Here is a 14,640-nt window from a genome sequence, read left to right on the forward strand (position 1 = left end):
GATGTCTAAATAGTCTAGAGACTTGAAAAAGGAGAGGAAATGGTGGGAGTTTCTATTAAATAGCTTTGGGGGGGCTTGGGATTGTAATCTGTGGACAAGGAAGCAAATGTGCTCCATATAAAGTGATCAGGCCCAGGGGGACCTAAAGGAGCAGCCAAGATCCCTGGGACAAGTGCACTAACACCCCAGTGGGGCTAGGTGTCGGCACTGATGCTGCTCTCAGGCCTGGGGATGGGCAGCCCTCTCCCAGGCCCAGTGGCTCTCATCGCCTGGGGGCCTGGGAGACAGCTCAATGTCAGGTAGAACTCAGATTCCAGAAGCAGGATGCTGCCCAGGCTTCAGTCAGCCCCTCCTTTTCATTGGTTATCAGTGGAAAGGAGAGAAGTCAGGGGCAGAGAGCCCAATAAAGACACCAGTCCGTGCACATGACCTTGGGCCTTCTAAGCATTCCCAAGGGGATTCTACTTGCCGGGCAGTGCAAAGGATCGCACTCAAGGCCAACGGTGGACAGGGATGGGCTGGCTAATCGTGCCTTCTGGGGACTGGTAGTTTCTTCTGCACTGTTGTTTTTAATCTGGGGTGTCATCATCAGTAATTCATTACCTATTTATGAGAAGCACTTGAATAACATCTCACGTACCGCGTTAAGCTAATTACTTGGACTGACACCAGGTGGCATTGTTTCCTGAAGGTGAACCAGCCTCTGTTGCTGCTGGCCTGGGCTCATTCTTTCTGAGGAGACACAGGCGTGTAAGGAAGAGGCCCCCTCGGCTTCTGGCCCACAGCCGGATCCACTCCCTGCAAGTCAAGAACCGTCTCCATGGTTGCTGCAGAAGGGGAGGGCCTCATCGAGTCATCAAAAGACAGCAACATTAATCCATCTTAGTGATCAGGGTTTGAGCTAATCATGCCTTTTTATTGTCTGCATTTCTGATGCTTTGACATCTGGGGGCCTTGCTGCCCCAGGAGAGCCTGCCCGCCTCAGGGCTAGCTAATTCCTAGTAGTTAAGCCAGCTCTTCATGACCCCATGGACTGCAGCCTACCAGGCTCCTCCTCCCTCCATGGGATTTTCCAGGCAAGAGTACTGGAGTGGGTCACCATTAACTCACAAGCAATGTTCCTTATAGGCAAAGCAACCCATCCAGAGCTCGTACCCAGCCTCCTGCCTTATCTGGCTCTCACACTCAGGACCACTATCCATCTGCCCTAATTACCCCAGAGTAGGGTACTGGACAAGTAGAGACAGCTCCAGCATCCCAGATGCTGCTGAAATTATTCAAACTAGCCATCCTAAGCCTGCTTACCCTGCCTCGCTTGTTCCTTTTCACAAGAAAATAAAGGCTCCTGCCCATGTGTTCCTCCCACTCTCCCTACCTCCTGACTGACCCTGGTGCTTCTCTGTGTGACTGTGCATGGTGTAGGGTACCCCTTCCTCTTGGAATTACCTTCCCAAAGGTAATTGTCCCTTTATCTGTTGGCCTTATTATACCTGAATAGTAATAAAACCTACATTTTAAAGCAGGATCTCTACTGTAACTGTGCTTATTTGTGAACCATATAAATGATCAGGCAGAGAGAAGGAATTAATGTTTATTTTGCTTTTTTATTGTGTGGTAGGCATTGTAATAGTCATGTAAGTCTATTATTTAATAGTTTTTTCCTGGCAATTCTATAAGTTAGATATTTTACAAAAACTCAAACAGTTTAAAGTGGCATTTCCAAGATCACAGAGGCTAAATCCAGGCCTTCTGGATCCCAGCCAGGCTTTCCCACTGCAATAGTCATAGATAATGAAGACAGATTTTTTTCTTGCTGTTTCTTTATTCCTTCTTCCCTTGTCTGATTAATAATCACTGCACACTTTTCTTTCCTTCCACCTTTCCTTTTGAATGAAATCAAGTGTTAGTCCCTCAGTCGTGTCTGACTCTTTGCGACCCCATGGATTATAGCCCACAAGTCTCCTCTGTCCATGGAATTCTCCAGGCAAGAATACTAGAATGGGCTGCCATTTCCTTCTCTAGGGGATCTTTCCAATCCAGGGATCAAACCCGGGTCTCTCATACTGCAGGCAGATTCTTTACTGTCTGAGCCACCAGGGAAGTCAAACTTTCTCATCGTCTATCTTTTATCTATCTACCTATTTATGTGTAAGAAGCTGTTTATTTTCTATCAACCTGTTTCTGTTTTTTAGAGTTTATGGAAGATCAAACTATAGACCACTTAGTGGTTGGTTGTATCCATTCAGTGGCCTGAGAAGTGGGAGCTGCAAAGCCAGTCCTCAGTGGTGGGCTAAGCACTCTGCTTTTAAGTAGGGAATAGCTGAATAGGCACCCAGGGCCCCTGTGCCTTCAGGCCAGTCTGGACTCAGGTTGAGTAGTAGTGACCTTGGGAGCTGGAGCAGTCCACTCACCTGAAATCTCTCCCTGGTCACAGCCTTTTCAGCTGAGCCTGCTCTTCCTTTTCAATCTCTTCAGGATCCCTTAAAAGCAGAGATCAGGGATAATTTCTGATGGGTGTTTACAGGAGGTGGTGCCATGTATACCCAGAACTTCCCGGGCCAGCACCCAGCACATCAGACCCACTGAGTGGGCTCACTTGTTGCTCCACAGGATGGCAATGTCCGCATAATGCAGAGGAGAGTCTGTGAGAGGCTGGTGTCAGCTCTGGGGTCAGTAACCTCTGGTAGTCTTGGCTCCCTGAGGGCTGCCTGGCTCTGGTTAGTGCAGGTTCAGGAGTGCAGTGCTCACAGTAAGAGAGGCTCCAGTGACGGCAGCAGACTTCTGCACAACTCTCTGGCCAGTGTTCCTGGGGAATATGACCCTGACATCGGCCAGGTTTTCAATGGCAATGATGATGAGAGCTGCCAACAGAAGTTTTTCCCAAGTTCTCTCCAGTTTTATGTTGTAGGTGCCACAGAGATTCCTTTTGTAGATGTACTGTTCAATTTGTAAGTCAAGGTTAATGCTACCTAAGTGAGTTTCTGCTGCAAGGAATTTGAGGCCATCCTTCTTCTTTATTTACAGGACATCAAGGACTCCCTTTAAGTTATTATGGAAATGCTGAACAATGCCGGATGGATCCCTGTCTGAGTAGTGCAGACAGGCCCTACCTTTCCCTCTAAAGAAAAAACTTCCTTGGCAGTGTTACTTGAGTTATGTGTTTTTCAGCTATGTGAAAAGTTGAAAAACACATTGTAAATTCCATGATATAATATTTTTTTTTTCTTTTGAGTGTAAAAACTTTAAGTTCTGAATTTAAAAATTATTTTGACATTTTAAGTTCAGTAATAAAATTTCAAACATATGTTTTGTTTTAAATGCTTTTTTAAAACACCAGGTCCGAGGTAGATTAACAGGTCTGGATTTATGCTCCCATATAAAGTAACTATAAATTCTGATAAAATACATGAAACAACAGATTTCAAGAAGTTGGATCATGTAACAGAAGACAGATCCCTGAGATGAAGGAGACCAGCTGGGTAATCCCCACTGTTGCCCTAACTTGCTGCCTAAAGAGAGTTTTCAGGCCGTGGCACAGGGAAGATGGAACCAGTCAGAGCCTAGTGGGCTTCCTGCACTGAAGAGAGAGAGCTAGGGTTTAAGGAGGCAGAGTAACAGAGATGAGAAAGATACAGGTAAAGAGAACTCTAGAAAAATAGAGGCTTCCCTTGAGTATTCGGTTAAGTTCTGTTGAGTGCACGTGTGTGAGGAAAGAATCCCTTGAATCGATTAAAGGGGGGCAATACTAGAGTCACACAGTAAATAGTACCTGTTATGACCAATTGGTCATAATAGTACCTGTTATGCAGGCTGGCAAACCGCATAACCTATAAAGTACTGGGTGGTGTAATTGGACTGGTCTTGCCTCAGTAGCGGGGGAGAAAAAACACCCTGGATTAAATGCTGCTCTGGTTGTGCCAAACAAAGCTTAAAAGCAAGACCTGAAAGCCTCAAAGTGTTTCCAAGTGTTTTGTGTTCCAAACAAAGGTCAAGAGTATTATGAAATACACAAATATGCAGCATCCAGTAAAGTACAATAACTGGGATCCTGTAAAAATTACCAAACATATAAAGAAGCAGAGGAATGTTGCTCATAAAGAGGAGGGAAATCTATTATTTGAAATATATCAACTGACACAGATGATAGAATCAGTAGAACAAACAAAACCTCTTCAAAACAGTAATTCAAAAAGCTAGGGGTGGCACATCTATTATGTAAAACAGTATGAAGTTTCTTTAAAAAACTAGATATAGAGCTACCATATGATCTAGCAATCCCACTCCTGGGTATCTATCCAGAGAAAACTATAATTTGAAAAGACACATGTACCACAGTGTTCACTGTAGCACCGTTTACAATAGCCAGGACACAGACGCAACTTAAATGTCCATCAACAGAGGAATGGAAAAAGAAGAGGTAATACATATATATGCTGCTGCTACTGCTGCTAAGTCGCTTCAGTCGTGTCCAACTCTGTGCAACCCCATGGACAGCAGCCCACCAGGCCCCCCTGTCCCTGGGATTCTGTAGGCAAGAACACTGGAGTGGGTTGCCATTTCCTTCTCCAATGCACGAAAGTGAAAAGTGAAAGTGAAGTCACTTAGTCGTGTCCGACTCTTAGCCACCCCATGGACTGCAGCCCACCAGGCTCCTCCGTCCATGGGATTTTCCAGGCAAGAGTACTGGAGTGGGGTGCCACTGCCTTCTCTGACATATATACTATACATACATATATACTATACTATACACACATATAGCATATATATGTACTATGTATGTATACAATGGAATATTACTCAGCTGTAAAAAAGAATGAAATAATGCCATTTGCAGGGACTTAAATGGACTTAAAGATTGTCATACTGAGTGGAGTAAGTCAAAGACAAATATAGTATAATATCACTTGCATGTGGAATCTAAAAAAATAGTACAAATGAAACTATTTACAAAGCAGAAGTAGAATCACAGACATAGAAAGAAAACTTACAGTTATCAAGGATTAAAGGGGAGGAGAGAGATAAATTGGGAGATTGGGATTTATGTAAACACACTACTATAAATAAAATGGATATTAATAACTAATAAAAACGCACTGTACAGCATAGGGACTTTTCAATATTCTGTAATGACATATATGGGAATAGAATCTAAAAGAGAGTGGATATATGTATACACATAACTGATTCACTTTGGATAGCAGAAACTAACACAACAATTAAATATACCGCAATAAAAATTAATTTTAAAAATCTCGGAGGGGGGAATTAAGCATGATAACAAGAGAAATGGAAGCTTTAAAAGAAATTCAAGTTGAGCTTCTAGAGATGAAAACTATAATGTCTGAAATAAAAAATATACCAACTAGAATTAACAGGATTAATAAAAGATTAGACATTGTTGGAACAAAGATTAGTGAACTCAAAAAAACTCATGTGAACTCATAGCTTTATGGGTGAACTCATAGCATTAGAAACTATCCAAATTTGTTAACCTCTAATGTGCAATGTATAGTCTGTTGTTAATCCTATCCAGCATACTTTTTCATTTTTTGGTTTTCATCCTTAAAGTTTTATTCATGTCTCTTTTATATTATCCATGTTTCTACTTAAATTTTTGAAACTATGAAATTCAGTTATAATCACTATTTTAATGTTCTTGTCAGCTAAATTTAACATCTGTATCAATTCTCTGTCATTATATTTTTCTGCCCTTCGGATGCCTATGGGGTGGGAGGTGGGAGAAGGGAGGGAGGTTCAACAGGGAGAGGACATATGTATACCTATGACTGATTCATGCCGATGTATGGCAGAAACAAACACAATATTTTAAAGCAATTATACTTCAATTAAAAGTAAATACATTTAAAAAAATAAAAATAAATATTAGGAGTAACATCTAAAATGAGATCATGGAAATTGAAATCTAAATGATGAAAAAAATAAACTAGTTTGTTGAATATATGAATAAATCTCTGAAAATATCTTTCATGTAGAATATATTTCTCATAATAAATAGAATATGTATTTTTAATTTGATTTTTTCATATAAAAAAGTGAATGTCTAATACTTTTTTTACTGGATACTAGACATTGTGAATTGTCTTGTTGAATGTTAGATAGTTTTGTATTCCTTTAAATATTCCTAAGCATTGCTTTGGGATGCAGTGAGAATTACTTGGAAGTTGTTTAATCCTTTTAGGTCCTCATTTTAAAACACTTTATGTTGGACCAGGGTCATGTTTAAGCTAGTTGCTTCCCAACACCAAGGAAGACATTTCTGAGTACACTACCCAACACGGGGTAGCGAACATAACCCCACGGGTTATGACGCAGGAACGGGCACTCTCTGTAGCTAGTGTGAGTGCCAGGTACTTTTCCCTCTCCTCCTTGTGAGTGATCCTTTCCTTAGTCTCAATACTCTCCTCATATCAATGCACTCATCACCATTGCACAAGTCTTTAAAGGGACTCTCTGAGCATCTCTGTGCAGCCCTCTCCTCTCTGATACTCTCTGTGATAAACTCTAGCCTAGTTTTTCTGGACATTCAGAGCAATGGCTCCTTATCTCATGTGCTGTTCTGGGGCTTTCTGGGTTTGCCTTTCCTAACCACAGTAGGCCAAGGAAGTAAGCCTGGGTAATCATAGGCCTCACCTTGCTTGTTCCCTGTCTATCAGGGATCACTATTCTCTGTCGCCTCATGTGAAATGTCTCAAACATCGTTTTGTCAAGTTTTAAAATTTCAGGCAGGAGGATAAACCTGGTTACTGTTATTTCATCTTAGTTAAAAGTATAAACAGAACTGGGTGATTTACAAGTAATTTAATTATTGATGTGGTTGGCTTTATATCTACCGGGTTTCTAGCCGTTTTCTGTTTGATTTGTTCTTTTCGCTTTTTTTCTTTTCCTGCTTTCATTTGTGTTAATTATTTCTTCATGATTTCATTTTATATCCATTATTAATTAATTCATTACTTTTTTTTAAAAACTGTCTTTTAGAGCAGTTATACATTCATAGGAAGATAAAGAAGAAGGTATGGAGATGTCCCATGTATTCTATGTATGTATACCATACATGCTTAGTCTTCCCTGTTATCAATATCCTGTACCAGAGTGATCGGTTTGTTATAACTGATGAATCTACAGTGCCACATCATCATTACCCAAAGTCCATAGCTTACTTTAGGATTCACTCTTGGTGTTGCAAATTTCAACAAGTATTTGGACAAGTGTATAGTGACATGTGGGCTTCCCTGGTGGCTTAGACTGAAGCAAAGAATCAGCCTGCTATGCAGGAGACCTGGATTCAATCCCTGCGTCAGGAAGATCCCCTGGAGAAGAGAATGGCTACCCACTCCAGTGTTCTTGCCTAGAAAACTCCAGGGACAGAGGAGCCTGGCAGGCTACAGTCCCTGGGGTCACAAAGAGTCAGACACAACTGAGCAACTAACACTTACTCTCACAGTGACATGTATTTATTGTTATGACATCATACAGAGTATTCTCACTGCCCTAACAGTGCTTGGTGCACCGAATATTTATCCCTCCCCAACTCTTGACATCCAAGGGTTATTTTACTGTCTATAGTTTTACCTTTTCCAAAATGTCATATAGTTGGAATCATACAAGTATATACAGACGTAACTCTTTTAGATTGGTCTATTTCACTTAATAATATACCTTTATGGTTCCCAGGGATCTTTTCACGGCTTGATAGATCATTTCTTATTAGTATAGGGTAATATTCCATGGTCTGGATTTACCACAGTTTATCCACTCACCTACTGAAGAACATCTTGGTTGTTTCCAAGTTTTCGCAATTATGAATCAACATCTGTGTTCAGGTTTTTGTATAGGCATATATTTTTAACTCCAAGTAAATACCAAGAAGCACAATTATTGGATCATATAGTAAGAGTATGTTTAGTTTCATGAGGAATTGCCACATTGTCTTCCAAAGTGACTGTACCATTTTCCATTCCCACAAGTAATGTATGAGAGTTCCTGTGGCTCCACATCCTCCACAGCATTTGGTGGTGTCAGAGTTCTGGACTGTGGCCATTCTCACAGGTGTGTGGTGGTGTCTTGTTTCAATTTGCATTTCCTAAATGATATATAAGGTAGAGCATCTTTACATATACTTTTTAGCCATATGCATGGCAGTGCTGAAGTGTCTTTGGCCAATTTTCTAGTGGTTTTTTTTTCTTATTGTTGACTTTTACTAGTTTTTGTATATTTTGAGTAACAGTCCTTTATCAGGTATGCCTTTTGCAAACATTTTCCTCCAGTCTGTGGCTTGTGTTTTCATTAACTTGACCTTATCTTTCACAGAGCAGAAGTTTTAAAATAAAGTCCAGCTTATCAATTATTTCTTTCATGGATTGAGCCCTTGTTGTTGTGTCTAAGTCATCACCATATCCCAGTTGTCTAGGTTTTCTCCTGTTGTCTTCCAGGAGTTTACAGTTTTGTGTTTTACATTGAGGTCTTTAACCCATTTGAGTCCATCTTTGTGAAGGGTGATGTGTGTAGATTCATCTTTTTTGCAAGTGGATGTCCAGTTGTTTCAGGGCCATTTGTTGAAGAGACTGTTTGCTCTAGTGTATTGCCTTTGATCCTTTGTCAAAGACCAGTTGACTGTATTCATATGGTCAACTTTTGGGCTCTCTATTTTGTTCCATTGATCTATCTCTTTCCAGTCATGCAGTTTTCTTGGCATCAGTGTAGAATTCTGGACCCAAGATCTCTCTTGCTGTCCCTGGGGGTAGAAGATTTTTACTCCTACTCTTCTAGCAGTGATGGTTCTTTGCCTATTTCCTGGGGGAGAGTTTCCTATATTCTCCCAAGAAACATGGGTTTTACTCCTCCTCTTCTCCCAGAAGCTATGCATCTAGAGGGTGCACTTTCTCTTCCTCACTAGCTTAAGGCTTTTGCTTCATAGGAGAAAAGGATCCGAAGAAGCAAGCAGGGCTTTGAGCCTGTCCCACTCAGCCCTCATTACCTTCTTCCCTCCTGTGTCAGAGGAGACTCTCATCAATCTGCTGCCCTGCCTCCATTCTTGCTGTGGGCACCCAGGAGAGGCTCAGAAAGAAGCACTTACAAGTGACGTGAGCTCTCCTGGTGTCTACGGCCCCCACTATTCCAAACTGATGTGCTGACCCACGCTTGGCCTCCAAGAGTGTGTTAAGCTCTTAGTTTACTTTTTAATTGTTTGCTTAGCAGCCTCCTCATTCTCCCAGGTTCTGCCAAAGGAGAGGCACTGTGTGCATCCCACCTTGCCTTCAGTGGACTTCTTCCTCCTCAGAATTTGGTTTATCTAGTTGCCTTGTTAACACAGATCACTTGTGGGCTCTATAAAAGGTATAATTTTATAGCTTATCCAGCTTTTCCTAATGGTTAGGATGGAAATAACTTTCTTTCCAGCTCTCTTCATCCTGAGAGAAAACCTCATTTTCTTCACATTGAATTCACTCTTTTCCTTAATGGCCAGAAGAGGTGAATTTCCTGTTCCACACAGAGGAGACTGAGGTCTTAGAGAGGTTATGCTCCTCAATTGGCAGGTGGTGATGCTGGGATTCCTCAGCTACCAGCAATCTGTGAGATCTTCACTGGGGTGGAGGAGCAGGAGACAGCAGAGAGCCTGGGAGTCCTGGGAGGTGAGAAGGCATGTGGAATAGAGGCTGCCCAGCAGGTGAGATTCCATATATTCACACCTCAGTTGGAGGCAAGAATCCGGCTATCAAGCAAAACCAAAAAGTTTGACTGGGTGGCTTTCTGAAACATCACTGGCCAGGAATGGATTCATCCAGGGTAGGGGAAGGAGGATTGTGGAGGACCGTGCTGAAGCACCCTTAAAGCTCTGCTCTGTGCTTAGGATCCAGGACCATGCCTCACTCCGCCTCCTCCACTGCCTGCCCACCTGACCTTCGTAGCTGTAGCTTTGAGCTTTGTAGCTGACCTTTGTAGCTCCTCCACTCCCAGCCTTCTCCACACTCATCCACAATGCAGACCCACTAGCCAATGTACTGTTTCTCAAAACTACCCCTTCCTTTCCGGACATTATCAGCTTCTTCAAGGTGTTCCCCAAACCTGTAGTGCTGTACCCAACTACCCTCCAGTGCCCTCAGTTCTCCCCATCTGAAGCCAAGTATGGGGGAACAGTTCTGTGTGAATGCGCCCACGAGAGTGAAGAAGGCAACTGTGGGCATCATGTATATGAAACGAAAGAAAGGCTGTGGATGTGAATGGCAGGAGAAGGGCACTTCAACAAAGATGAGGGGTGGTCCTGAGGCCACTCAAGGGGAGGAGAGGTGGGCAAAAGTGGGATTGCTGATTCTATCACAATTCTAGAGCAGCCCTGGAGAGATGTCTCATCCATCGGCACTACTGTTCTGGTTAAGATGTAAGTGTCTAGCTGCAAGTGAGACAGAGTTAGCACAGCAAGCTAACAATGGCAGCTCTTGTTGGGGATGCTCTCCCAAGCTGGCTGCATAAAGAGGTACCCTGTGGGGCTGCCTGCTGCAGACATAGTGGGGGCACCTAGGTGAATGGCTTGAGGGGTTGGAGAAGGTCTCATGCTAGAGTGGATGAAATCTCCCCAATAGGGATTCAGTATTTCACCATATCCTCCATCCCATGTCATTTAAAGTGCAAATCTTTCTAAGAAGGGTGATATGTTTGATTCCTTTGGTCTGGTTTTATGTGAACAGCAAGGGCTTTGAACCCTTTAGACCTGAGTTCAAATCCTGACTACCATTTACCAGCCATGAGTGCTGGGAACTCTTCTGAGCATTTATTTCCTCTTTGGTGCAATGAAGATAATGACACAGGTATGTGAGGATGAAGTGAGGTGTGAACCTAAAATGCCTCACAGAGCATTTGCCACAAGAATCACCCATTCACCCATTCATTCAGCCAATGTTAATCGAGCACCAACTAAGTGCCAGGCACTGCTCTACATGCTGGGGATTCAACAGTGAATAGAGCAAATTCCCCACCATCATGGAGCTTGTGTTCTAGAATAGAGTGATAAAAAATGTGAATAAACAGGTAACTACATATCAGATTGTAAGTGATCTGGGGAGGGGCTTCCCCCTTGGCTCAGCAGGTAAAGAATCTACCTGCAATGCAGGAGATGCAGGAGACACAGGCTTGATTCCTGGGTCAGGAAGATCCCCTGCAGGAGGGCATGGCAACCCACTCCAGTATTCTTGCCTGGATAATCCAATGGACAGTGGAGCCTTGGCGGACTATGGGCCCTAGGGTCTCAAAGAGTCAGACACGACGAAGGTGACTTAGCACACACGCATGTAAGTGCTCCAGGGAACAAGAGAGCAAAGGAACAGGAAGTGTGGAAAAGGGGCACCATTACAATTTCATGTGGGGCGGTCAAAGACCTCTTTCTTGAGGTGATATTTGACCAGGGCCTGAAGGAAGGAGGGAAGTGAGTGGCAAACATCTGGGGAGAGAGTCGGTGGAGGAGGAAGAGTGAACAAAGGTCTGGAGCCTGGGGCAGGCTGCGCGTGTAAGGAATAAGGGGGGGCAGGAGCAGAGTGAGGAAGGGGAGCCATGTGAGGGGACGAGGAACTGAAGGTGTCTGTGTCCTGTAGGACTTGTGGGCTCTGGTGAGAACCACGGCTTCTACCCTGAGATGAGAGCTGTGGGCAGGGTGTAAGAGAGGGTGGTGTAGGCCCATGCTCACCCTGGCTGTTGCATGGAGTGTAGACTGCTCGGTTGGGAAAGGTGTAGACACCAGGAGACCATTCAGGAAGCCACTGTGACAGATGGAAATGTTGCCTAGGACCTTGGTTGAACTGTGTGGGCGGTGAGAAGAGATCAGATCCTGGACAGAAAGTGGAGTTGACAGGATGTGCTGATGAATGGAATGTAGTGTGAGAGAGACAGCAAGGGGCACTCCAAGTTCTTTAACTAAAGCAACCAGAAGGACAGATGTGTCAGTAACTGAAATGAGGAAGTTGAAGGGGGTGGGCTTTGAGTTGGTTTTGGATGTGTTTGGTTGAACACCCAAGTAGACAGATGGATGTGTGAGTCTGGGGTGCAGAGGAGAGGTTAAGGCTGGAGATAGCAGGGGGCAGACAGAGGTAGGGTAGTGTTTGAGGACCATCTCTTCTTCTGTCCCATGTAGGTACGTCTGCAGGCAGGCATGGAGAAGGCTCTGGAAGGAGGGCAGGGTTCCGACAGTTGACATGCAGGTTCCACCCCTTCCCCTGCTCTGTGTTTTGCAGGTGATTCTCTTCCCAGGTGGCATAATGGTAAAGAACCCTCCTGCCAGCATGGGAGATGCAGTTTCAATCCCTGGGTCAGAAAGATCCCCTGGAGAAGATAACGGCAACCCACTCCAGTGTTCTTGCCTGATGAATTCCATGGACAGAGGAGCCTGGCAGGCTACGGTCCATGGAGTTGCAAGAGTCGGACACGACTGAGCAACTAAGCATGCACTCTTCTTTGAGCTCATTTGTTTGTCCATAGAGAAGGAGCTAGACCAGGTTGTGTTAAGGTCTGACACACTATGGCTCTGTGTGTCTCGTGGAGATTCAAACATGCTTAGAAGAAGAGGCAACACAGCAAGCCATCCATAACTTGTGTGGGTCCATCTGTCAGTTATTTACCTGGAAAGCAGGGGGAAAGATCCTGGGGCTTAGAACCCACAGAGCCAAGTGCTAAGGGCAGGGCTGAGGACCCATCTGGAAGGATGTGGGTGCTGCTTTTCAGTGTAGAAGGGGCAGAAGATGGGCCTTGCATTGCTGCCCAGAGCCACTCCAAAAATGGGTTTCCTGCACCTGCTCTCCAGGAGCCTGGCCATTGTCCCAGTTGCTGACTGGCCTGTTCGTTTTGCAGCTCAGACATAAAAGCTCCATTTTCCTAAGAGAATTGACTGCCTTTCCTACAGGAGGCCATCTCTCTGCCTGGAAGTGCTGATCACAACCCAGCTGCACAATTAGGTGCAGGCTTCCGGTCCTACAACGAACTGAAGGAAGTAGTTCTTTGGCCGGAAACCCACCAGTCTGTGATTGGTGGCCCCTTAGAGAGTGTCCTAATGAGGCGGAAACTTCACTCAGCCAAGAGAGAAATTAAACTGTGTCATTACCATTTCAAGTTGTCAAAAGGGATGTACTTATGGAATAAATTATCATGAAATAAAAACCAAAAGCAGCCAAGTCAAATTAAGTGAGAATATAAGTCAAATCATGGATACAGAGCAGGCTGGAATTTAAGGAAAAATTGGTTGAGAATTATACCCAGTAAGTGGCTCCTTGCCTGCTAGGATCTTGCTGGTCAGAAGTGATGCCCACAGTCAGAGGGTCAATAGAATCCTAGGTCCAGGCCTTTTATGGTGGGGAGTCAGATGCCACCTCCATTGGTCTAAGGAAGGCAGAGACAAGGATGATCGAGGGTTTGGTGCTCAAAACCTGGTGTGTGGAAGATTCACCTTTCAAACTGGCAGCATGCTATGTCTATCGCCAGAGATTCAACATGTGGCCTGGGATTCTATATCTGAACAAATGCCTCAGATCATTCTGCTTCAGGTGATCCTGGACCACCCTTGAAGAAACATATATAGGAGGGTAAGATCCCACCCAAGGAGGCTGGGGACTAGGGGAGGGTTTCAGTGTTTCAGTGGCGGGTTTTGCTGACAATGGAGACAGAAGCCTGGCCCTGGACAGACCAGCTAGGAAGCAGTAGGATCAGGTTGCTAGTTGGGCCTATGCAGGCTCACCTCTGGTGGCCAAGTATTGGGTCCATGTCAATGAGACATACTCTTAGTTCTCCCATGATAGGCAGGGGAGTGTTGTGGAAATTAGGAAGAAATGAAGGCAAGTGGAGGGTATCTGTGACTCTGCCTGGGATGGACAGGGTAGGGAGAAGAGGACAACTGACAAGTTATGTAATAAGTCAACATAATTTATGTGGGACATGTATGTAAATTTGTGTTTCAAACATGTCTAACTTTGAAATGAAAGAGTTTTGTTGCCCAAAGCTTCATTAGCAAGAGTGTTACCACTGGTACTCCCTGGCTGACTACAGAAGGACTTGTTTTTAAACCGAGTCAAATTTCACAGAGAAGAAAGCCTGTCACAGATGCTTGTTGATCTAAATAGGAGGATGCATTCTTGAGGGATGGCGTCCCTGGTGGCTCAGATGGTAAAGAATCTGCCTGCAATGTAGGAGACCCAAGTTCGATCCATGGGTTGGAAAGATCCCCTGGAGAAGGGAAAGGCAGCCCACTCCGGTATTCTTGCCTGGAGAATTCCATGGACAGAGGAGCCTGGAAGGCCACAGTCCATGGGGTCACAATAGTTAGACACGACTGAGCGAGTAACACTTTCATATTCTCTAGGGATGGGCTAGCATGGCATTTACTTTTCCTCTGATGTGGAGGAGAGGGTCGGCTCTCCTATGAGGATGTGTAAACTCCCTAGCCTGTGAATATGGATAGGGCCCCATTAGCTGGGATGACCACCCCATGTAAGCTCATCACCTCCCCCCATGCCAACATGTGCTCAGTCACTAAGTCGTGTCAGACTCTTTGCAACTCCAAGGACTGTAACCCTCCAGACTCCTCTGTCCATGGGATTTTCCAGGCAAGAATACTGTGGTGGGTTGCCATTTCCATCTCCAGGGGAT

This window comes from Bos indicus x Bos taurus, chromosome 3, assembly GCF_003369695.1.
Source record: "Bos indicus x Bos taurus breed Angus x Brahman F1 hybrid chromosome 3, Bos_hybrid_MaternalHap_v2.0, whole genome shotgun sequence".
In the NCBI taxonomy this organism is placed as follows: Eukaryota; Metazoa; Chordata; class Mammalia; order Artiodactyla; family Bovidae; genus Bos; species Bos indicus x Bos taurus.